The sequence below is a fragment of the Macaca nemestrina genome, chromosome 6, assembly GCF_043159975.1.
Source record: "Macaca nemestrina isolate mMacNem1 chromosome 6, mMacNem.hap1, whole genome shotgun sequence".
NCBI classification, from domain to species: Eukaryota; Metazoa; Chordata; class Mammalia; order Primates; family Cercopithecidae; genus Macaca; species Macaca nemestrina.
The window spans coordinates 108,497,945-108,523,907 of NC_092130.1; the positions used below are offsets into that span (position 1 = coordinate 108,497,945).

The window sequence follows — 25,963 nt, forward strand, 5'->3', positions numbered from 1 at the left end:
ATGATTAGCTGACCAACCATTCCTCAAACCTCCTCCATGTATTTGTTCTTGATGATAATCTGGCTCCCAACAGGCCTGAACCCTCTGCCTGCCGGAAGAAAACTCTCCTGTAGGTTACAAGAGCACAAAGTTACTCAAGACGTTCCCACGTTCACATGCAATCAGGAAAGGAAAAGATTTCACCTTTGGGTACAGGTTCACAACTCCACTAAAAGAAGTATTCGGTCGGGTGCGGTGCTCACGCCTGTAATCCCAGCACTTTAGGAGGCCGAGGCAGGCGGATCACGAGGTCAGATCAAGACCACTGTGAAACCCCGTCTAAAAAATACAAAAAATTAGTGGGGCGCAGTAGCGGGCGCCTGTAGTCCCAGCTACTCAGGAGGCGGAAGCAGAAGAATGGCGTGAACCTAGAGGGCGGAGCTTGCAGTGAGCTAAGATCGCGCCCCTGCACTCCAGCATGGGCGACAGAGCGAGACTCCATCTCAAAAAAAAAAAAAAAAAAATGAATAAAAAAATAAAAACCAAGAAGTATTCAACAGAAGCCACAGTGTAGTAAAAACAGAAAATAATTTATTGTCAAGAGTCCCTTGAGTCTTCCAGGCAGCCCCCGAGGATTGGGTGGGGTTGCCTAAACAAGGCCACGGCAGCGGCTGGAGGAGCACTCAGGCGCTTTGAGAGTTGTATCACATTCCTTTTTGTTTTCTTAACCATATCTATAAACAAATGTATTCTAAAATTATTAATAAAATTACAACCAATCTTAGCCAATAAGAGTAGCAATTCTGTTTCCTTTCCCCCTAAAGGGCAAAAACAATTTACACGAATACACAAGAACCCCAGGGAACAACTTAACGAGCTGGAGTGCCAACCCGCCGCTGCCTTGGGAAGCGTGAACACACTGGCATCTGAAGAACTCTGAAAATAGACTCGGGCACATGAACCGCGAGAGCAACTGTACGGTCAGCATCTGACCCAGCTCCTTCTCCCACGCTCCAAGTGTCTATTTTCCCATTCCTGCCTGCACCTCGCTGGTAGACCAGCTCTGCAGTGAAGGCGCGTGGATTGAAAGACTGGAAACGAGAGACAAGCTAAGGGGAAGCTTCTAAGTGCGAGCTTGAAATTTGCTTGAGAACGCAGCACTCCGCTCTGGGGGTGCAGATGCTCATCCTTTCAATAAATCCAAGGCTCTAGTATATAACCATCTGAACTTACAGTAGATCAACTCGATTTCCTCTCCTTATACAGGGATTTTAAGCAGTGAATTCCCCTGCCATGTAAGTGTTTAAGAATTAACAAAAATCATTTCAAAATAAATGAAAGAACAGCTCTGATTTAGGAGGATGTGCCCGTCTGACTGGCCTGGCTGGTGAAGCACACCGATCAGCTGACCATGAGTATCATCACAGCTGCCAGAAGCCAGGCCACCTTGCCACCAGGGCTATGGGGTTCTTTTTCCTCCAATCCCACATATTTCTCTAAAGGTTACAGTCACCTTTAGAGTCCAGTGTTGAGAGGTCCTATTCCCACCAAGCTCAAGCCAATATATCCACTAAAGGTACATTCCTGACCTTCACTGTTATTGACATTCCAGGGATTGGCAAACACAGCCTGTGTGCCAAATAAAATTTTATTGGATGACAGCCACACTCATTCATTTATGTCGTGTCTACATGCTGCCTACTATAGCAGAGTCGAGCAGCTGCCGCAGAGACCATATAGCCCACAAAGCCTAAAATATTTACTATCTGGCCCTTTATAGAACAGGTTTGTGGGTGCTTGATTTATATAAATTCACTGAACATCTACTATGTGCCAAGTGTGGTTTGGCCACTGTGCAGATAGCAGTGACCAGAACGAAGTTCCTTTCTTCAGGTGGTGATAAGGGCTGTGAAGAAGAAAGCAGGAGATGCGACAGAGAACGAGGGTTAGTCTATCATATTAGTGACCAGAGAAGACCACTCTGAAGAGAGGGGCATTTGAACAAAGACCCAAAGGAAGGCAGGCATGAGCTGCACAGGGAGTGGAAGCTTCCAGGCCAAGGAAATGGCAAGTATCAAGGCCCTGAAGTCAAAGTGTGCATTCAGTGTGTTTGAGAAAAAGCAAGCAAGGTGGGTGAGCAATGTCCCCTTTCTCCATGGTCACAATCTAGCAGCCCTCTCCCACACAGACCAGGCACCATCTTAAGTGTTTTCAGAATATTATCGCATTTGATCTTTAAAACAACCCTCTGATGTGGTATTATTATCACCCCCATTTCAAAGATAAGGAAACTGAGGTTTTCGAAGCTTACTTTGACTTGCCCAAGGTATCAGAGACCCACAGTTAGCTGTCAAACACAGGCTGTTCCCAAACTGTTTCCCATTCCATATTCCCGCAGGCAGCACCAGCACTGTCACCCAGCCACAGACCAACAGCTTGAGCAACGACTGTACCTGATCCAAGTTGCACAGGTGGAAGAGGCTCCACTGGGCCTGCTTCCTTTTCCACTCTGCTTTTTTGAATCATGTTCTCACTGAATTTCTCTACTTCCTCCAACTCCACATTTATGTAAGCCTCCTAAGATCACCTCCAAAACAAACAGCCCAGCTATGGAAGATTGATGGATGGGAGAGAAGAAAGGAGAAACAGAACGAATATTTGCAGGCCTTCTGTGAGCCAGGCACAGATGTAACAAGCACTCCGTGGACCTTCTTTCTGGGAGATGACAGTTAATGAGAATATTAAGGTAGAAAAATACAGCATTTTCCATGTGGACCTGTGCATTCCACAAGCAGGAAATGCTTGAGGAGCCTCCACAGCAAACATAATTTAAATTGAAGAGACAGCACGTTTTCACTGTGTTCCTCAAGATCAATCATCAGCCAGTGTTCTGAGCCAAGACATACAGCAACTTCCTCATCTTTCCTGCCTCACAACATGTTCTCTGCTGCCTTCCACCAGCCTCCTCTGTCTCTTTTAAGAGTTTACATCAGCCTCTAATGCTTTCCTCAAGTGAAGAGATGGCCTTTCGACTTTAATTAGGGCACAACTGAGGAGTCCTCCAGCAGCCACCCACCCACATCCAGACTCAGTTCCTCCCACAGGCCTAGCAGCCCTCAGGCAGTTATGCCTCTTGGTGACTTCTCACTACCTCCCAACATTCCCCAGACAAGGATATGGATTAATTCCCCAGTACAGCCCCAAACATAATACCACTAAGAAACCTAAAAATCCTTCACGACAAACTTCAACAGCAGCATGTCTTGGAGAGGAAGTATTCCTCAATAAATGTCACCTACAAAAAGTAGGAAAAAAAAAAAAAAAAAAAAAAAAACAAGAGTGATGGAAAATAACATCCTGCTTGGCAGGAAAAAAAAATGTACAAAAAATGCTTAGCTGATTCTTCTGTTTTAGCATTTGCCGTGGGAAAACATAATCCCATTCTTCCTTAATAGGTCGCTGCCTGCTCTGAATCCCGGTGTCTCATGTGCGGCCCCCAACACTGAGCAAAAGGCTTGATATACTTAACACCTGGCATATGTGTCATAGGAATAAACATTTACTTATACTTGACGTTATTAGATGACAACTACCCCAGGGCGTTAAGAGATGTGCTGTTGAGGGGGAGTGAAGAGATGACTGAAATAAAGTCGAAATGCCTCTATATATGTGAAAAGAGAGGAGGGCTGGCTATTTCTAAATATTCCTTGGAGCAGGGTCAAGAAGGGTCCCAGTCATTCTCTACCATCTATTTCTACCCCTTTGTGATTAAGGGAAACCAGTGCTACTCATCTCCTTTTTTTCTCCTGAGAATTCCTGCCCCAGGAAATACAGAGGTCAAGGAAACTAAGCAAGAAGGACTGCTGCCCCCACAGCCCGAGAAAGATGAGACTAAACAACTGGATATCCTCTGAGGAAGGAAACATATCATAATTTTACACTTTATGTTACATAAATGATATTTCACTAAAAATGAGAACTATGTGCCATTTCCCCATTTTCACAATGAATGAGAATATAGGAAAAAGCAAGAAATTCAACTATAAAAAATTACTTTTGAAAACTTAGGAATGATTGTTACATAAATCACACAAATGCATTTAAGTAACGGCCCTTTTTGCTTGATAATAAAGCAGTCTTCATCACGGTAGCTAATTAAGCAAAAAAAAAAAAAAAAGATCTATAGGAAAATGGCAATGGCAATGCAGGTATCAATAATTTAAGACTTCAATAACTGCTCTAAAAGAGGGAAGTAATCGACCAAAAACCTTCTAAAGTTTCTTACAATTCAGTCTTACATAGTCACAATATCTCGTAACAAAAATTTAAACAACAATGGTACTTAAGTTAGAAATAAAATGTCAAAGAAGAAGAAAGGGATTTATGAACAGACTAAAAGTATGGTGTGGTTCACAGTGCAAAAGGTCTGGCAGTAGCTAAGTATTCAGCACAATCAAGATCTGAGAAAGCAGACCTGCATCGGAACATTTTCAACCGGGAGGAAGGCATCGTGACCATCTATGGCTGGCCTCCATTAAACATGTTTGGAACACAGAACCCATTCTGCACCTGCTCCTCCTATGTTCTCCTCCGCCGTACCTAGCATCTAACACACTGCACGTTGTACTTGTTGGCTTATTGTCTCCCTCCGCCGTTAGAACATAAGCTTCATGAAGGCAGGGTCTGTTTTGCTCCCTGATGAATCCCCAGAGGCTAGAAGAGGGGCCTGGCACATAGCAAGTATGAAAGCCAATAGGGCCAAGGCCAAGTAGACTCTTTTGTGCTCTCCACCTTCTGGGCAGACAATAATATTGTACTATCTGGGCCCTTGTGGTTGGACAGGGCCGGGTGACAAAATCTGACCAGTGAGTGTAAGAAAAGGCAGGGTGTGTCCTGTCCAGGCTAAAGCACTAAATTGTGGGTGTGAGATTCTCCAGAACACTCTTACCTCGCTCTGCTTCAGTGACTGCTTGCTCCAAATGGGGGCTGCTCTGTCAGTCTATCCCAGAGTGAGGACCCTGCCAGGTAGAGCCTCAGTCAACAAACAATGGATATAAAGCATGAGTATACCCCTTTGTGCTTTATGTCACTGAGGGTCAAGGGTTGTCATCACCCTTCCCAACTGATAGGGTAGGCATTCAGTAAAAATCTGTGGTTGAATTTGTCAGCTCTCCTTGCAGAGGTCATACAGCATAATGAGTTCTGAGGGGACCTATTTGCTCACAATGCACCCCATTCTAATTTAGAACAACTCACATGTCCTTCCTGGTACTAAGTCAAAAACTGTGTTCTTGAAGAATACAAATGGCAGGTCAGGGTACAGGCGGGACTTTTTGGTTTTTTCTTTCCTAATCAGCCTCACTCTCTTCTTTTCATATCTTCCTCAAGCGGTCCTAAGGAATTCTCTGATTGATCCAAGTCGAGAGAGTGACTTGGAAATTATGCTATAAGGAGTGATCAATATTAGCAAAAGAAAGGCTTGTCTTGTAGAGGTATCACTCAGAAACCTCTAATGAGCCTAAAGCTCCTTCCATAAAAGCACAGGACCTCAAAGGATGAAGCAGCCTCTTCAGTATGTACCCTAGACACAGAAAGAATCCAGAAGTAGAAGACAGAAGGGATCAAAGTACACAGAGAGATACGAGGTCAAAGACGGACTCTCAGCTGCCCAGGCACGGTGATCTTATAATAGGCAGACAAATTCCTTTGTACTCCTCCTTTCAAGAGGTAGTACCCTCCCCTTGAGTGCAGGCTCTACTTAGTGGCTTACTTTTGAAAAACAAAACACAACATAAATAATGGTGTGTAATTTCTGAGGCTCGACTGTAAGAGGTATTGTGGCTTCCTCTTTGTATTTTCTTTTATTGATAAGGACAACACAAGGACACTCAGCAGCCCAATGGACAGGTCCACATGGTGAGGAACTGAGGCTTCCTGACAACAGCCCACACCAATGTGCCAGCAACATAAAGGAACTGTCTTGGAAGTGGATCCCCCAGCCCCAGTCAAACCATCAGAGGACTGCAGTCCTGGCTGCACCTTCCTGAATTACCCAGAGCCACCCAACCAGCTAAACTACTCCTGACTTCCTAACTCAAAAAACTGGGATAAAACTTTTTTTAAGCTACTCAATGTGGGGGATAATTTCTTACACAGGAAAAGGTAACTGCTATATTAAGTGTCCTCTAGCCGGAGTATGTGCATGTGTTATACAAATGATGTGTTCATAGTGACTTTACAGAATGTACTATACACCAGCCCACATGACTCGGATATAACTGAGGGGATGCAAACATGTTCAACCAAGTATAGCATTCTCTAGTTCCTAACCCTAGGTTTTCCTATGCATCATATGTAAGTGTACAAGAGTAGTACCCTTCATTGCTGCCTTGATCTTTTGAAAACAGCCTTCCATCTATCACCTGTGAAAAATAGTTTCATCTCTCTCTCGGCTTCACATTTCATGACTCAAACTCTTGAAGAACTGCAAAAGAGCAAAGAAAAGAATAGACCACTGTTAACAGTACCTGAATGCAGGACTGCAGAAAAACTACTTTAATCCTTATGTCCTCATGCTCTACCTTTGCCTGAAAAAAAAGACTTAAAGAACTTAGTAAAATAGCCCTAGTAGGAATCACTTTCCGTGACACTGACCCATTGCCATCTTCAGCAGCTGAATCATTGTTGCTACCTTTCTTCCCTGCCCAAGAACTTGCATTTCATTCTCTAAGTAATTTGCTATTTTATTAAATAGTAATTCAGTGACTGACCCAGAGCCAACCTACAGCTCCAGTTGTGTGTGTGTGTCAGCAGGCTAAGAGGCATATATAAGGCAAGGCATACACATACAAGCACCAAAACAAAAAAACAAAAAAAAAAAATCCCTCACTACATGGTTGCCAAAGTATTCTCCATCTCCTAGCATTCTGCATCTTTTGCCTCTTTCTTAGTTGTAGTATAAGTGGTAGCAGGGAGATGATCATTAAGCAGCCCAAGGTTTGGTTTAACTTCTGTAACAATGTTTATGAATAAGGATGGAAAGGAAGGATCAATGGTATGCGGGTAATGGTATGCGGGTAAGGTTAACAAACAAGATGGTGCTAGGGTCTGCCATGGAGGCCGCTTTGAAACAGGATATCTGAAAACAAGTGATAGAAATGGGAAAGATAACTTCTCCAGATCCCCCAAATCCCACAGCTATTTGCTCTAAGATTAAATGTTCCATATCACCCTATCTTATAGCAATAATGGAAACCTAACATCAGAAGCATGAAACAATAAAGGTCTTCATAGATTCCTTCTGCTTAAAAAGAAAGGCAGTGTGTCACCTGTGAAAGAAATGGTTTCCAATTCCATTTCAAAAGCATTTCTTGAGTAATTGCTCTGTGTTATGACATTACACTATGAATGGGGGTGGGGGTACAGTGATAAACATAGCTCCTACAGTCAAGAATCTCTCAACCTAACAAGTAACTTTTAACCTTTAAGAGTCGCAGATCCCTTTGTAAATCCTATACTTCTCTCCAAATAAAAATATATACAGATAAAAACAAAATTTTGCTAACAAATTCAGGTTATCCATAGATTGTCAAAGTGCATGGATCCTAGGATAAGTATATCTTGCTCTACCAGGAGAAAAAAATACAAGATTTTATTTAATAAGCAAGTATCATATAATATGTAACATTAGATATTAGCCTAGCCTCTCTTCCAAGTAGCTGAAAATACCACCTTCCATCTTATTGTATACCAAATATCACAGAGGACAAAATATATATGTTCATTTAAAAGTAACATATAAAATTAACATTTACTAATATTTCTGGCATCACTTTTTACAAGCAATAGTAACTGAACTAAAATGAAATCTGCATGAAACCTAAATTTGTGAGATCTACATTTTTAACCTCATCCTTATACTAAGTATAATTATTTTGTAAGATTAATTCTGAATATAAAACATTTTCTGTAGTTCCAAGATAGCAAGCTGAGCACTTCTCATTAGTTTCAATGGTTTAAATAATTTGGGGCTATAATACTGGTAGAAAAAAAGATTCACCTGAATGTTTCCCTTTTTAAAAAAGCTAGTTTCTCTACATAAACTGCATTTATGCTGTCAGAAAGAAAACAGGAATGACAAGTGAATTAGGTACCAAGGATTTTAAAAATATAAAAATAAAATCTCCTCTCATAGTTTCTGCAGTGTCTTCCAAGACAGGCTCTTGGATACAGGGCATAGGATATTTTTAAGGGTGGAGCATGGAACGCTAACAACTGTCCAGTGGAAGAATTAAGGAATAACAGAACAAAGAGAAAGAATGACACTGCAAGGGGTGGAGAGAGTCCGACAGCTAGAAAATACAGAAAAAGAAATACAAAGTGATGTATTTTCAAGCTTCCAACACTGTGCCGTCCAATACAGTGGCCACTAACCACATGTGGCTATTTAGATTTAATTTAAACTAAGAATTCATTTCCTCAGTTGCACTACCTGTTTTCAGAGCTCAAAAGCCACATGCGGCTAACGGCTTCCATACTGGACACTGCAGAATATAGAACATTTCTATCCTCTCAGAAAGCTCTATTGGACAGCAATACTCTATAAAGTGAGAGCCCAGAAAACATTAAGAAGTTACTTAGTCTTGAACAGAAAGTACACAGATTCACAGGTACATCATTTTCAGCTAAGTTCTTCTATTTATAAAGGAAGGTAAATTGATGCAAATGAGGTAGAAAACAGTTAAGATTAAGAATTTTGAGTGCAATGGATAAATGACCCACATTACACAATATAGTCTATGATACCCTAGAACCCATCTGAGATTCAAGTTCAGGAACTTCCAAACCAGTGGAAGTTCTATGGATTATTCTTCCTTGCCAGCCAATAACAGTATGTACCAAGTTCCTAATATCTATTATCCAACTTGGTGCCCAGAATTCTCTAAAGGCCCCCCAAAAGTCTGCAATCTAACTGGGGAGTTTTAGAAGCCTCACACAGTAACTATGGGAGAATTACAAAATACGTAGATACATACAAGGTCACAGAACCACAACTTTTCATTGAAAATGCAGAGGTGACATAGTACCGGAGGAGAAAGGCAAAGTTTGAGCCATAAAATTGTTTAAAATTTGGTAAAAAGGAAGGTGACAGAAAAGCTTAGATGACAGGGATACATACAGCCTATTATCTTGTCACAAAAGGGCTCATGAAGAAAGTAAGCTTTTAGTTAAATATTGAAGAAACGAATGGTGTTGTATTACTGTATGTCAGTAACTTTCAAGATTATTTAACTACAAACCATACTAAGACATTTTATATTATTACCCAGTAGGCATATACCACTAAGTAAACATTTCACAAAGCAATAATTTAGCCATACTACAATGTACATTTTATGATATATTCTATTATAATTTCACTTTAGAAAAAAAAAAACACAAGTTGGCCGGGCACAGTGGCTCATGCCTGTAATCCCAGCACTTTGGGAGGCCAAGGTGGGTGGATCACCTGAGGTCAGGAGTTCAAGACCAGCCTGCCCAACTGGTAAAACCCCCTCTCTACTAAAAATACAAAAAATTAGCTGGGTGTGGTGGCAGGTGGGAGGCTGAGGCAGAAGAATCGCTTGAACCCAGGAGGCAGAGGTTGCAGTGAGCTGAGATCGTGCCACTGCACTCCAGCCTGGGCGACCCCATCTCTTAATGACCCATTAAGCCAATTTTCTATTCATGGGTTCCAACCCACAGAATGAAAGATATCTATAAGATGAATTTCTGTGGTAGGAATTAGTAAATTATCTATCTGAAGAAAGGAAACCATATCTGTAAAAATAGGATTAGAAAACTGTGTGTGCATGTGTGTGGTGGGGGGAAGAGGGAGGGGAAATGGGGAAAAAGTTAGAGGGAGCGGGAGAGGAATAGTCAGAGGAAGAGAGAGAAGAGTTGGAGGGAGACAGAGAGAGGACAATTGGAGGGGGGTGTTTGAGGAAAGTCTTATATGTAATGCCTGTATTTGAAAGGCAAAAGGAACCCATTTTTGTTTAAAGCAAAGGTTGGGACACATTTGCCTGGTAGCTCCGGAGAATGTGGCCTTGGAACGAGACTTGGAGTTGGAAGTCCAGCCATGGAGGTTGAAGCATAAAAAACAGACACAATGAAGGGAAGACCTGGATTATGATGCTGAGAAAAAGGGGGAGTGTGGTGCAGTCAGAGAACAGCAGGACTTTCAAATTGGACCAGAAAAAATAATTCTCATACCTTCCAAAACAAGCAGGGCTTTAGAGATCGAATGGCGAAATACTAAGAAAGCTACAGAAAACATGCAGCTGAGTAAGAGACAGAAGCAAGTGGATCAACCCACTCCACAACCACATGGGTCCCACCCAATCTACATATTTTCCTCACCAGCTAGAATAGCCCAAGGCTCAAGTGGAAAAAGGGACAATCTCTGTCCCCAGTCCCCAGCACATCCAGATGCTGAGCATCTGCAGATGGAGTATGCATCTGTTCAGTTTTTCATTCAAAGAACAAATGTTGACTGCCGACACATCGCAGGCACCAGATGTATAAAGTTCACAAAGCATTGTCCTTGCCCTTAAGAAACCACAGTCAGAAGCCAGCTTCCTAAGCAAACAGCTACAGCACAAAGTGATCAGTGCTAGGAGAGTGGTGTGCCCAAAGTGCTAGAAGAACACAGAAGATGCAGCGAGTGGTTCTGCCTGGGTCAGCAAAGGCTTCCAGGAAGAAGAGGCAATGTTAAGAAAAGCTTTTCTATCAGAGGCAACAGCGTAGGCAAACCGGGGAAGCCTGAAAAGTGGGTGGTATGTGGAAGAAATGATGAATGGGGCCAGAAAATGAGGCTTGGGGGAGAGATGGAGAAGGTGGGAGAAAGGGCAGTAGGAAGGAAAGTCTGCCAGAGAGGAAGTTGGGATGAGTTTATGAACTAGTCCTCTAACCAGTGCTGAGAATGACCAGCAGTATCTGAAAGGCAATGGAAACCGGACATTGTAAAGCTAAGAAATAGTACAAATCAGGCACATGCTTCAGAAAGACCACACAAGCAGTAGTCTAGGAAGTGAACTGGATAGAGGAGATGAGCTAGGAAAAGAGGCCAGTGAGGAAGCTGTTGAGACATAAGGGCCTGCGTGAGACTGGCATCACAGGAAGGGAGAACACTTGGGCAGACACTTGGAAAGTAAAGTGAGCAGTCTTTCTGCCTACCTGAAGGGAAGGTGAAGGAGGACAGAGTCACAGATCTCCATGGGGTTCTTACTTGTGGGGAGCAAAGGTGGCTGGCCTTGAGGAGGAAAGAGAGGAAATTTGTTCTTGCACATGTTGAATTCAGGTTGCCTCTGAGACACCCTAATGGATTTATCAAGAAAGCAGGTGAAAATCCAGCTAAGAGGAGCAGGAGAGACAGCAAGCAGAAGCGATCAGTTTGGGAGCTGCAATATAGAAACCACAGAGAAATGAGAGCGGAGACAAAGGCGAGACCACCACTCTTTAAGGAGGGAGGATAGCTAGAAGACTATAAGCCAGAGGAAAGGATTGCCTTTTGTTAACAAACAAAAAAGTTGGAAGAGAAAAAGGACAAAGTGGTTTTCAAAACCAAGATTAAATGCCATAGAAAAGCCGAATAGAATGATGGGCACCTATTTTTTCTTTTCCTACATGTATGTTTTAGAAATAAGCAGATATAACCTAACTAAGCAATAGCATAAGTGAAGGCTGGTGAAGAAAGAAAAATTGATAGGTTGCCATCTCATTGGATGCTCTTGAACCTGGAATCAAGCAAACTCCCAAGAAAGGTGATGTAATTAAACTATCATGACACATTAACTGAAACACCTTGTTCTATATGCAAACGTCTGACAGATATACCCCAGTGTCTCCACAGATAACAGATGTTCTAATCTTTGGATATTGCTAAGCTGCACCCAATGCTACTTTATCATAAAGCATGTCATGATTAAACTGAAGTGTTATTATTCAATTGTGTATCCCTATGGGAGCTCCAAAATGCCTCTAAACAACAATGACTCACCTGTGGCCCATCTAAGTTTTTTCATAAACAAAAACTGAAATAATTTTCAGAGGTGGGCTAATACTTATTTTATACAGTATGTATAACTAGATTGAACTGGAAAAGACATACTTGATTAAAGTTCCAATACCTACTTAGGTAGGACTTGATATCTATTTCTATTGCCAATATCTAGACAACTTTAAAAGCCAACTCTCCCACTCTAGTCCCAGTTTCTCATTTTCCAACACTTGTGTAAAGTACTCTTTTCCCTATTTTTTTTTTTTTTTTTTGGTGGAGGGGTGGGGATGGTATATGTGGATCCATAAAGCAAAATGGCATGTTGTCAACCAAAGTTTTCTTTCATAATTGAATTAAGTAGAGGAAACACACACACACACACACACACACACACACACACACACACACACAGTAGGTAGGCATAAGGGGTATGTATATTCATAGGATGATCCGCTTCCAAAATCCACATTTTCCTTATAGACTTTGAAAGCTGTTTGTAATTTAAGCTATCCTGATCTTAACTGATTAATTTGAGGAAAATGTTCTGCCTTAACTACTGCTCAGAATCCCTTTAAATTACCACTGATCAGCAATCCATCACCAGCAAGTATGCTTATGTCAAATGCCCTTATAATGAGCTATCACATTTTCAAACATTTTCCTCCATTACCTGACCAGGAGATTTACACAATGCGAACAACCTACTGAGAGTACAGTAAATGAAATACTGGATCTTGGTTTAAATGAGTAAATCCCATCCTGAACAGTAGAGGGGGTTGGGGGGAATGTATAAATTGAGAAAAGAATTACCTATTCATCTTCATCAATAGTTGACACCATCATCATTTGGCCTCTAAAAACAGAGGATGTTTTAATTTGCTGGGAAGAATACATCTCTTCAGGGAGGAGATTTGGGGATTTCACCATGAATAATAATGAAGTGGGCAGAGTTTTCTTCATGTGTAAAATCTAGCTCTAGTCTTTCAATCCAAATGAGATTTTAAGTTGCAGGCTGAGGTCAGGGGATTTGATTTATTCATTCAAGCCCATGTAGGCATCCTTCATCCACATCCACCAGATCTATACTTCCTCTCTCTAAAATTAACATTAAGACAAAAGAAAAAAAACTAAAATATTCCCATTCGTATTGGCCAGCTTGTAGCAACAACCCTAGCTTCAAAGAACAACCACTGTTCATGAGGCTGCTCCCTGACAGTCCTCTCGTCATTACCTCACTGCTTTGGTAAATGCAAAACGTTCTCTTGGCATCTGCAGCTTGCAATAAATCATTCAGGCTCATGCCAAAGCTTGAAACTTAGCATTTATTAATTTTAAATAAGTTCTGATACCTATTATCAGTTATGGACAACGACAATATTTCTCTAAGCTCATTATTTCTCCTATGCACCTCAGAAAGCTGAGAGAAAGCAACAATACGTCTAATCTTTTGTGCCTTCCTAATCACGACGGCTTCCCACAGTGGGGGGGAGAAATTAAGAGGGTCCCAGAACAGTATGCAAGTCAGGTAGACAGAATGAGAATCCCAGTAAAGCAGACTTAGAATAAGAGGCCCTCAATATGCAGCATTGATGTGATGTATAAATCAATAGAGAATGATTAAAACACTGCTCTATGAAGGGCTGCACAGTTAATACACATTTCATTATGAAAAAAGAATGCTGTAGTCAGACCAAATGTGTGGGCACACTGCTGAACAGAAGCAAAACAAGTACCAAGTTGTTTAAATATATAGAATTTCAAAGCGTAAAGCTAATCAACAGTATCATTTATCTAACAAAGCCCATTCAGATATTTCATTTGTAATGTAAATGTTCATATTAACACATATACCCCCCAATACCTGATTTCTAATGTACTCCATCATTTAGCAGATATCCCCTTTCAAAGCCTAGCATTAATAAAAGCTATACTATTCTTACTCAAATCACAGTACAAAATTCATACCTAAATATTCCTAATTGCATAATCATTGCACACACTTATCTTATCCTTCCATTCAAACGGGTCAATTAAGTGCTGTTCCACTTCTTTCCCTTTTCTAAAATGCAAATTTAAGAGCTCAATATTATGTGGTTTTGCTTCGATTAGCTTCCCTGAGAACACAGTATTTTGTTTACAAAACAGAGAAAAATTATCAAAAAGCTGATGGTAGCCAAGGAACCCAGACACCAAATAGCATTCAACAATCTTCTCTCCCTCCTCCTCTCAGTGTAAGCCTCTATCCCCTCCACAGGACCCAAACAGAAGGGACAGACTTTTGGTGTTATTTTCTTAGAAACTTATACATATCACCTACTGGTATAAAGAAAGCCATCACAACTTCTATTAAGGAGCTTTTTGCCATGTTCTTCCAAAGGAAAATAATATTCCTTCATTTTGTCTTCCACATATGACTTAAAGGGAACATAAAAACTGGTCCCAATAAAATTCTTCCAATGAAAGTGTCTTTTGTTACCTTTTTCCATAGACTTGTACTAATGATTTGAGCTATACTCTAACTTGCACTAGTCAGAAGAAATCAATCTCTTAGTCATGACATTTCCATCATTTAAATAAATCTCACGTTTAAAATTTTAAGTTTAGTCATTTGACATGCACTGTAGACCTAGGATGCAAAGGACTATAGCAAAAATAAATTAAAATAATCCATATTATAGATATGTATATGTCATTCACAGGCATAAAGCCAGCACTGTTGAACAGCTTTGTTCACCCTAAGCAAATTCAAAACTGAGGTCCTTAAGAAGCTACCTACGGAACCATCTCAACTTGGATGTATTTTAGTATCCTTCTTCCTGAATTCAAATGCATTTTTATTTTCCATGGAAATTTCTATGCTGTTAAAAATTTCAGCATACACCAACAGAAGAACTTTAATTTTAGCTCATTCTATATATGAAAGTGAGAAAGGCTCCACATCTTTCCTAGTGCAAATTAAAATGAGCAAAGTAGGCCAATGTCCATAATATTTTAGTTACAGGAAGAAAATAACAGTAGCCATTTATTTTAAATGTTTCCTGTGCCTCAGACACTATACTTTCTGCAAGTTGTCTCATTTAATCCTCATGAAACAATCAAACCGAGTATATGGTATTACCCCCCATTTTAGAGCTTAAAAACCTGAGTTATTTGATCAGAGAAAACCGACAATAGTTTTCAACATGAACCCAATCCAGAGTCCCAGAAGCAAACACCGCAGCTGCAGGGGGCTTTCCACTGCAACATTATAAAGAGTGATCGAAGTGAGTCACAAGGAGTTGGCAGTGACCCATGACCACAGGCAACACCAAGTAGTCACTAGTTTTGGACAAGGGACCTGTGGACTCATGACCTCTGAGGCCCTTCTGGCACCCAAAACTCTACCAACTTTGTATTCTAAGAACAGGCATTCTGGCAGCAAAGGGAGTAGGAAAAAATGATAATCCTCTCCCGTCCCTCCAAAAAATCCACATAAATGACATCTGCAACACAAATAACCATCCTCTTGGCAGACGTGCCGTGACGCATCCTTGTGTGCAGCTCTTTAACTGTCTCACCATGTGGCCATCAGTTGGCTCACCAAGTGGTCAGCACAATTTTGCCTCAAATGTTTCTATAATGCACTGAACTTGGAAACAATACTTTTTACTGCCCTCCTCCTCTCTCCCCTGAGTGAAAGGTGTCTGGACACACTGGACCACAAAGAAATCCAAGGAGGAAGAAACATGCTGTCCATGCAGGATAACCTGGAAAAGCCTGTGCAGGTGAATTTCAGACTGGGGGTCTTGACCCATTAGTGGAATCAATGCAGAATGAATGCTAGCATTTTGCAGAAATTGAAATAGAATGGAAGAGAAAATATCAGAGTATGCTACAGTAAGGTAAAATATTGTTTCATGAAACTTTGTTTCAGCAACATATTCTATGAGCAGTTAGTTATGTGTGTATTCGTAGCATGTGTACCAGGTTGTGATATAAATGTATTTTTTGCTATAAGTTTAAACAATACTTGAGTCTTCTTCATCTTCATCCCTTACATGCAACCACCAAGTTCTGCTGACTTTTCTTCCTAAATCTATCCTGGCCACTATGTCTCCCTCCCTGTGCACACCACTTCCTAACGAAGGTCAATATCTCTCACCAAAACCACTGGAACAGTCTCCAAACCCTTCTCTACTATATTGTATGGTCCCGTTAAATCAGCCTCTACCTCTCTGCCAAATAATCTATTTCAATACTCCTCAACCTTTTTGGCACCAGGGACCAGTTTCATGGAAGACAATTTTTCCATGGATGGGGGGTGGGGGCAGGATTAGATTATCATAAGGAGCACACAACCTAGATCCCTCGTATGCGCAGTTCATAATAGGGTTCACGCTCCTATGATAATCTAATGCCACTGATCTGACAGGAGGCAGAGCTCAGGTGGTAATGCTCGTTTGCCCATCACTTACCTCCTACTGTACGACCTAGGTCCTAAGAGGCCATGGACCAGTAAGAACCTTAGATCAGGGGTTAGGGGCCCCTGATGTATTTGAAATGCAGACCTGACTCTGTCAGTCCCCAGCTTAAAGGCCTTCAGTGTCTATAGAATCAAATCAAAATTCCTTTAGCATGGTGTACCAGGCACTTCACAAACTGACCCCAAGCACCTTCCAAATTCAACTGCAACTCCAGCCTCAGTAACTGCTCAGTGGGAACACTCAAGCAGCTATCTTATCATTTCCTTGCCTCTGTGCTCTTGCTCGTCCTTTGAGATTCCACTCAGGAGTCTTTTCTTCTAGAGAGGCTTGCTGGAACCTTGGAATGTGGTTAAGTGAATCTACTATGGACTCCAGCATACTCTATTTCTATATCTGTCTGCTCTCATGTCCCCATGAAAATTAGATTACCTATATGCCTGCCACTTCCACTAGGCAAGAAGGATTTTATCTTACTTCCTCCAAGTCTTAAACATCACTTCAGTGAGACCCTCCCTCCCTTCCCTGACCACCTTATCTAAATTTTCAATCTATCATTGCCTCCCCACCCCCTTCCTAGTTCCCTCCACTGGTTTCTCTTTTTTCCCCTTATTACTATAATCTAACTTATGTGTACATCTACACACACACACACAAAATGTTCGTATATGTATACAGATTTTAACATTATCTAGTTTATGTGTATCTCCACAACTAGGAATGCCAACTCAATTATTTGTCTGTTTTATTACTGTTACATAAGAGGCACTCAAAAACTACTTGCTCAATGAATAAATGAGTGAATATCATCAACATCAGAGATTACACCTATTTCAACTTTGAATCCCTGGCACATACCATAGTGCCTCCTGCAGAGTTGCTACACAATAAATAAATATTTGCATTTTTAAAAGTGAAAATGGAAACTCACACAGGATGCATTCTTTTTGCCTCATATTCTTTCTCATTCAATAGACACAGAATGGAAAGAAATATAAGGCTAGACAGACCAGCTATCTGACCAAAAGAAAGCAGAAATGTTATAAGATCGCACACCTGTAGTACAGGCAGGCCATCTAAGAAGTTTTAGAAATCAAAGAAGTGAACACTATTTTGAAAGACATTCTCCTTTTTGGCATGAAGGTACAAAGGACAGGGCTTTTAGTATCCATATTTTGAGCATTCATATTTGTTAATAATAGAACCATTAAAGCTCAGACAGTAGCTGAAGCAAGTGACTCTTTGGGGGCAGGAGGCTTTTATTTGACAATAAGTCACAGGCACATCCAATATTTATGATCATTTTAAAAATCAAAAACGTAAGGAGAAGGATAAAATATGCATATGTTCTTTAAGTTCAAATCTCATATGTATTAAGTAATTTTTAGTAAAACACAAATTTGTAAACAATACTTACAATTAAAAAAAGCATAAAGCCATCTTTTAAACTTTCTGAGAAAAAAAATATGTGTTTTGATTTTTTAAAAAAAGTATACAGTATTACTTTGTCCTTAAGATATCAATTGAACAAAATTGTCAGAAATTTAAAAATTAAAAAAAAACAGAAAAATCATGACCAGAAACACCACTATTTCTTTAAAATGAAATAATATTTCATTAAGAACAAAGCAGGATTAGCTGAAAAATAAGGAAATAATAATTTCAAGCATTCTCAAAAAGAAAAGAACATTCAAAGAGAAACAAAGGGTTGGTTGTGGCCTATAGAGGGAGCCTAATCTTTGAAGCCATCAACTAGTAAGATTCTTTAAGCAAAAATTATTGACCATTTAAGATACAGTCAGCGCTATATAATGTTTCAACCAACCACAGACCACATATATTATATATTATAAAAGATTATAATACCATAATTTTGCTGTACCTTTTCTAAGTTTAGATACATTTAGATATAAAAATACTTATGATTGTGTTACAACTGCTTATAGTATTCAGTACAGTAACAAACTATACAGGTTTGTAGCCCAGTAGCAATAGGCTATACCATATAGCCCAGGTGTGTAGTAGGCTACACCATCTAAGTTTGTAGAAGTACACTCTATGATGTTTGCGAAATGACAAAATTGCTTAATGACATCCTTCTCAGAACGTATTCCCATCCATGAGTGACACATGACCATAATTCAAAAAGGTCTTACATTTCATAATACATAAATATACTCCCCTGTTACCAAGCTAGGGCAAGAATGATCCAAATCCAAATCCATAACTCATCACAAGTGGCCAGAATCCCACCTGGATAATTTACTGTGTTTGAGTTTAAAACTTGCTCTGTGACATCCTAGTTAACCAGGGTTGACAGGTCAATACCCAAAACCATGCCCTGTATTCCCCTGTGCTCCACACCTTCTAAGTGTATGTTTAAATCAACAACTTACAACTAAAATATCACAAATCAAATGTTGTTATAACTGTTGTAAAAGGAAAGAGAACACAGTGAACTGAGCTCTTTCCTCTGCTAGGAAAGAAAATTAATACCTTGCTTGGTAAAGTGGGCCAACATGCAATCAGCATGTTTGCTTAGAAATAAAATGAGAATAATTCCACTAAGAGTGACAATTTTATATTTTATATTCTTGAGTCAAACTTTTAAAATATCCCCCTTGTTTCCCTTCAACTCACCATCCCCAGAAATATCCTGGCCACGTATTTGGCAAAGAGGGGTGGGGGTATAGGGAGGTAGTCCAGCAACTGCTTAGGGGAGAATCTGCCTGACGTAAATTTCACCATCACCAAATGTTCTTCCTACAAATGAGACTGAAACGAACTAGGAAGTCATAGTCTGTAATGTTTTAATAAAAATGTAATTTTGTTTTAAGTAATTTGGTCTTTCCTCTTAAACCATCTGGGTGAGAAAAATTTTATACAAGAATCTATGATTAAAAAGTAAAAAGGAAGAATTCACTTAAGATCATTCCTTGAAAAAGCACACAAGTAGCATCTCCAAAGATTCCCATTTTCATGGATTCATAAAGCCATAATGAAAGCTCAAATTTTTCATAAGGGAACAGGCACTTTCCATTAATAAATTATTCACATCTCAATATGTGATCAAAAATAAAAAATAATTAGCATCTTTCTTATCAATAAAGTTTGATGCCATTGTTTTAAAATTCCAGAAGGAAACCTTCTGAAAGGGCAAAGTCAGCAGTTCCAAAGCTAACCCTTCTTTCAGCAATTATAGTCTCCAGCACTGCCATTTCCATAGCAGTGGAACAAACTTAGTTCTAGGCTATTTCTCATGACATTTAATAAATAGGGCTTAATAAATAGGCAAGAGTCTAGAATCTGAAATAGATCCCATTGTGTTTAGGAAGAATCATTTCAATTACCAATAGAAAGAAGAACCCTTTAGGACTGAGAAATGGTCAACTAACATTCTGGACGAGGGCTTCCAATAACTGATACCTTAACAGATTCCTGATTTAAAATGGTATCTAAGTTCCTGGTGCTACTTCTCCCAATTTCTCACTGAAGTGCCACTGAAGACTTAGGAGTGAATATTCATATTACCTCCAAAAACCAAGGCTGCTGAAAACACAGATTACTGTCAGAATCTGAAAAGTACCCACTGTGATGAGAAGGCAGAAATATACCCACACTTCTGCTGATAACACCCTCACTTCACTCCATTAATTGACTTTATTTAAAATGGTGGGAAGTTGCTTCATAATTCCACCACTTCCTTGACTCAGACACATCCCTTTTCAACGATGTGGCAGGTGTCCCGTTCTCTGCCTTAGACTCCGACTCGGAAGTAAGGAGGGTATCGCTCCCCAGACACCTCTCCCTCGCTATGCAGCTATGATTGCTTCCCTAACCAGTCATCTCTCTTCGCTCAGAATCAGATTACAAACCCCAGAAAACTAGTTAGAAACTAAGTACAATGAAGATGCTGGATATAAAATTTTATGAGCTGCAGCCAATATTTCTCGCAGCAAAATCATAGCCTTAATTCACTCATTTATTTGACAAATATTCATTGAGTTCCCGCAATGTTCCAGGCACTGTTCTTTGTGCTTGGGTCACATTAGTGAAAAACAGAGACACAGATCCCAACCCTGCTGGAATTCACATTTTGATGAGGGAGGTGGACAATAAATAAATATAAATTATATAATTTGATAGATCATTTAAAATACTATGTAAAAAAAAAAAAAAGGACCAGGTAAATGAGTAAGGGGAAGGACTACAGTTTAAATCGAGTGATCACTCTAAGCCCTACAGAGAAGATAACATTTGGTGAAGACTTAAAGGAGCTAAGGGAATTAACCCCTAGATAGGGGAAACATTTCTACACAGAGGCCCAAAATAGACAGGAGGCAAGAGCATGGCACATCTCAAAAACAAGGAAAGCACATGGCTGGCGCGGAATGAGGGATAAAAAAGTAGGAGTTGGTAAGGTCTGAGGAGTAACAGGGGCCAAGTCACATGTAAGAATTTGGTTTTTACTCACAACTTCAGAGGTTTGAGCACAAGAGTGGTCTGGTTGACATCTCAAAAGGATCACTCTGGCTACTCTGTTGAGCACACGCCATGGGGGTGGGGCAGGGGGCAGAGGGCAGGGATGGAAGCAAAGAGACCACTTAGGAGACTACAGCAGTACTTGCAATGAGAAATGGCTGCTTTTAGACCAGGGTAGCAGCAGTGCAGAAGGTGAGAAGTGATGAGATTCTGGATATATTTGAAGGTGAAGCAAAAACAGTTGCCCAATAGCCTAGATATGGAGTATAAATAGTAAAGAATGATTTCATTGTAGCCTCTGCAACTAGCAAGATGAAGCAGGCATTTCCTGGGATGGAGGAGTCCAGCAGAACAGGACTGGTGGGTAGACGAGAAGTTCAGTTCAGGACACAGGTTAAGCTGGAGGTACCTACCAGGCATTCGAGTAGAGATATTGAGTAGGCAGTTAGATGTGCACATCTGGAGTTTGTGAGAGATCTCAGAGCTAGAGATATTAATTTGGGGGCTATAAGTTTATAGGTGGTAGCCATTATACTAGATGAGATCACAAAGGAAGGGTAAAAACAGATCAGAGAGAAGGACTACAACTACACTCTGGGACTCTAACATTAAGAGGTCAAGGAGAAAAGGAAGAACCAGCAAAGGAGAGTGAGAAGGAGCAACTAGTGGGTTAGGAAGACAACTAAGAGTTGGAGGTGTCCCAGAGGCCAAGTGAGGACCACACATTACAAAAGAGTGAGAACTCACTGTGTCATGCCAGATGAGGCCTGAGAACTGACCATTATGTTTCAATGACCAGTGGAGATCGGTGATTATGACATTAACAAGAGTAGTCTTTATGGAACAAGGGATGAAAGCCTTATAGATGGAGTTCAAGAGAGAGTAGGGGGAGGTGAATTTGAGACAAGTATAACTCCAGAGGAATCTGACTGCACAGCAGAGCAATAAAATTGCAGCCATCTGGTGAGAAAGTGGGGACAAGAGAAGCTTAATGGAAGATGAAACAATGACAGCATACTTGTGTGTGGACATGCACAATGCAGGAGAGAAGGAAAGTCTGATGACGTAAGAGGTGGGGAGAAAGGCTGGGAGGTTTCTTTCGACTAGGCGAGAGGAGACAGGATGGGGAACACAGGAAAGGACTGGCTCTAGGCAGAAGCGTGAATAGTTACCTAAGAAAACAAGCAGGAAGAGAGAGTGGGAGTGGCGATGCTGACAGTGGGGAAATGGGATGGGGGAGTCTCTGGACGCTCTCTTCTGTTTCCATTTTCTCACCAATGCAGGCTTCAAGGTCATCGGCTAAAAGCAAAGCTGAAAGGACAGGTGTTTAAAGTTTGAGGAGAGAGAAAATGAGAAAAAGTCACCTTACAAATTATTTAACAAGAAAATAAAAAATTATTCCACTCAACAAGCTGAAAAACCTCCTGCCAAATAAACTTCAGGGAAACAAAAGAAAGAATCATTAAAAAGATAAAAGCAGAAATTAAAGGATTAGAATATAAACAGTGGAACAGCTGGTTCTTTGAAAAGATCAATAAAATACACAAACCTCTTGCGAGGCTCATCAAGGAAGAGAGAAAATACTATTATACAACATAGGAAGTAAGAAAATGGATAGAGCCAAAGAGACAAAGGAAATGTAATACAAGTATACAGAATATATACAATTTTATGCTGAAAATTAAAATACATTGAAAGAGACGATTCCTAAGAAAATATAAATTATCAAAAATTGATTCACAAAGTAGACTCTAAAAAATTCAATAACTATATGGAAATAGACAATGCTGACAATGATTTAAAGGGGAACACTATTAAATCTTTTTTTAATGGAATTTTTATGCTATTGAAAATGTTACATGGTACAGAAAAATCAAGGAAAGTTTTCCCATTTCATTTTATAGAAGTCAGCATAACCTTGATATCAAAACTTCAAAAAATTGCACAAGAAATATGTGACCATATTGTTAAATACCAACATTCCATTTGAAAAAAAAAATTATCATTTCTGATAAAAAATTTTAATAAACTCATGTTAAACAATATTTATCACTAACCAACATCTGAGACCCTATTTCACAATGAACTACCAAAGGCCTTTGCATTAACCTCAGAAATATGTAAGTGCTTAATAAGCACTAGCTGCAATATTAATGGTATTACTATTATTACATTTGACCAAGAATATCTGTTCCTACCGCTGATACATAACTCTCTATGAGGATAACTCTTCCCTCTCCTCAAAGGAGGTAATGGTACAATGACTATGACAACTGCTTAAAAATTCTCAAGCATAAATTCAGGCAAAGTAATTACAAATCTTTCTGAAACAAAACACAAATACTTTAAGGAAAATAAAGTCTGGTTTAATTGCATTTTGTTTCAACAATGTATTAGATCTTAGTGTTTGCCCAATTTCAATGAATTAAGAAATGCAGGGGTGGGGAACAAGGGGAGGGACAGCATTAGGATAAATACCTAATGCATGTGGGGCTTAAAACCTAGGTGACAGGTTGATGGGTGCAGCAAACCACCATGGCACTTGTATACCTATGTAACAAACCTGCACATTCAGCACATGTATCCCAGAACTTAAAGTAAAATAAATCAAAAAAAAAAGAAAAAGAAAAGCAAGTCTGTAAAACACTGAACAATGGGACAAGATTTCATCTCATTTTGTAAACAATTTACAAGAATGTATAACCCATTAACACTTGGTCTTAGTGTTTACTCAGCTGATAGTTCACAAATAGGAAATTCTTCAGCCTAGGGAAGAAAACTTTTAAAACTCTTATTCCTCCTTCCCCGCCCTGTTTCTCTGTGATTTCCCATTGGGAAGAAGACTCATAAGGAAAAAACCTAGTTTATATTTCCTCCGAAAAGCAATAGTTACATCTTTTCTTACAATTCATTAGGTTTGAGAAAGCTTTTAAAATAGCCAAGCAAGATGAAGTACCCAAGGCGGTGCCTTTGGTGGTGGTGAGCCCTACAGCAATGCAACCTCATGCTGGTCCACTGTCGTTGGATTCTTAGTCCCCAAAAGGAAAATAATTCCCAAACATATGGAGTTCACTTCCATAACTCACCCCAACGATTCTGCATTTGAAATACCTGCCACTTCTCCTCTAGACACTTCTGGAAATTGGATGTTGCTTAGGTAATGCTAGTGTATAACTCTGCTTGGTGTTAAAGACCAAAGGAGAGGGAAGTTACAGTCTACATGGTTAAGCATGTGAATTTACAAAGCTATTACTAAGGATGACGCCAGGTCATGCTTTCAAAATGCAGAGCTGCACTCACAAACTATACTCGAAGTCAAGCAAGAAGCACAGAAGAGAAATGGAATAGCTCAAGAGGGAACAAGACCTTGAATGCATGATACAAATGAGGAAGAAGATTCAAGGAGGATAACGAAGCTTTACAGGAACTTGGCTTTACCGGAACAGAGAACATCCAGATAAACTTGGGGAGATTAGGCATTAGTAAAAAACTCAGTGATATTTCTCAAAACAGCTCAGTTTTCTTATTTTCAAAGAGACAAAACAACACTGTAATAGATATCTTTAAGGCTGTCCACAAAACCCTCCGGCCCTTTCTCTGAAAAGGCTATGTACCACATGACCTTGTCAGAGCCAGGGGCCCTGAGACAGACACCGCCACACATGGGGCCAAGCACACTCACTCTCTTATCAGTCTCTCCTGGGCACCTGAACTGGCCCAGGCCCTCATGGGGTCCTCAGGCTCAGGAGACACCAAAATAGCCTTCATCATACCAAAATGGCAGCATGTAGAAGAAGCCGTACGTCTAACGAGCAAGACGACATCATAACTTAATCATTTATATCATTTATACTGAAAGACAAGCTGTTAAAAGGTGCTTTCAAAAAAAAAAAAACTTTCAAATAGAGTCCCTCTCATTTGTTTATGCTTTATTTTCTTAGCAAAGCAAAAAAAAAAAAAAAAAAAAAAAAAAAAAAACCAACCACTAGTTTTAAATATATATAGTCTGTCTCTGCATCTCATCCCATGGACTCTGAAAAGAGCCTTTGAAAGAGACATTTTCCTAAAACACACAGGATGTAAGCCACTGTGCGATGGCCAAGAGCAACAAAACACTGTCACAGCTGAAATGCAGTCCCTCATGTCCCAGTGAGAGCTCAGGGATGGAGGAAGGCTAACAGCTGTGGGGAGGTGGTGGGAACCAGGCTTAGACCCAGCGGTCCCACGGCCTCCTTCCTTCCCTCAGGCAGTAAGCAGGGCTATGCCTAACTGGGAATGACTGAGACAATGAATACCTGGGACTAGCCAAATGACACCAGGGAAAAGATAATCATCTGGAAACGTTTTATGAATATAAACATAAAGGAGATTAGCTGCAGCCTCCACCACACAAATCTGAGGCCAAGGGGTGGGGGAAAAACACCTTAGGCTGCAATGCTAGAAAGAATTTTTATTTTCCTAACATGGAGATCTATTAAATGCCTAGCAACCTCCCCAGGGAAACGGTAGCAAAGCCACTTCAAGTGGAGTGCGAAACTCATTTCTGAAAGCCTTTTTCCAACTTGGGAAATTTAACTCTATGCCTTTGTAACCCCAAGGGACTGCTTGGCTGAGGCTGCACTGGGAGTGACCATATGTAAAAATTAATATACTGGATATGGTACTCACCCACAATTTGCTAGAAAACAGTCAAAACTAAAAGTGCCAAAGGAGGCTTTTCTTTATGAATATAGGCATAGCTACTAATTTAAAATAGTAAAAATATCCATTTTGACCTTTGCCTACATAGAAAATTAGAGAAGAAATGTTTTAAAAACCATAGAAATAGGCATCTCCCTGCCCCCTTGACTCCTAATTCAAGAATCATGGCTATCTTTCTATCTTAATAGCAGCACTTTTGCCAAGAATGAATCCCTCCTCTCCACTTCCAAGCCACAGAGTATAGGGTAGCCTCCTCCCTCACCTGGCTGGATAGTCCTGGGCCCATCCTGGGTCCCCATCC

At 40.1% G+C, this 25,963-nt stretch overlaps 1 protein-coding gene across 12 annotated transcripts in view; it reads right to left on the reverse strand.

Annotated features, from left to right (window-relative positions):
• The window catches only part of LOC105475214 (microtubule associated serine/threonine kinase family member 4), a 577,292-nt gene that overhangs the window by 430,313 nt on the left and 121,016 nt on the right, over positions 1-25,963 (reverse strand). Inside the window, exon 2 of one of the 12 annotated variants that reach the window (XM_024790800.2) lies at positions 4,928-6,463. The exons of 9 other annotated variants lie outside the window; for them this stretch is intronic. The gene's annotated coding sequence lies outside the window, so the exon portion shown is untranslated. Of the gene's footprint in view, positions 1-4,927; positions 7,530-25,963 lie in introns of those variants that run through there. 2 more of the 12 variants (XM_011730300.3, XM_011730302.3) reach the window with 2 other exon arrangements.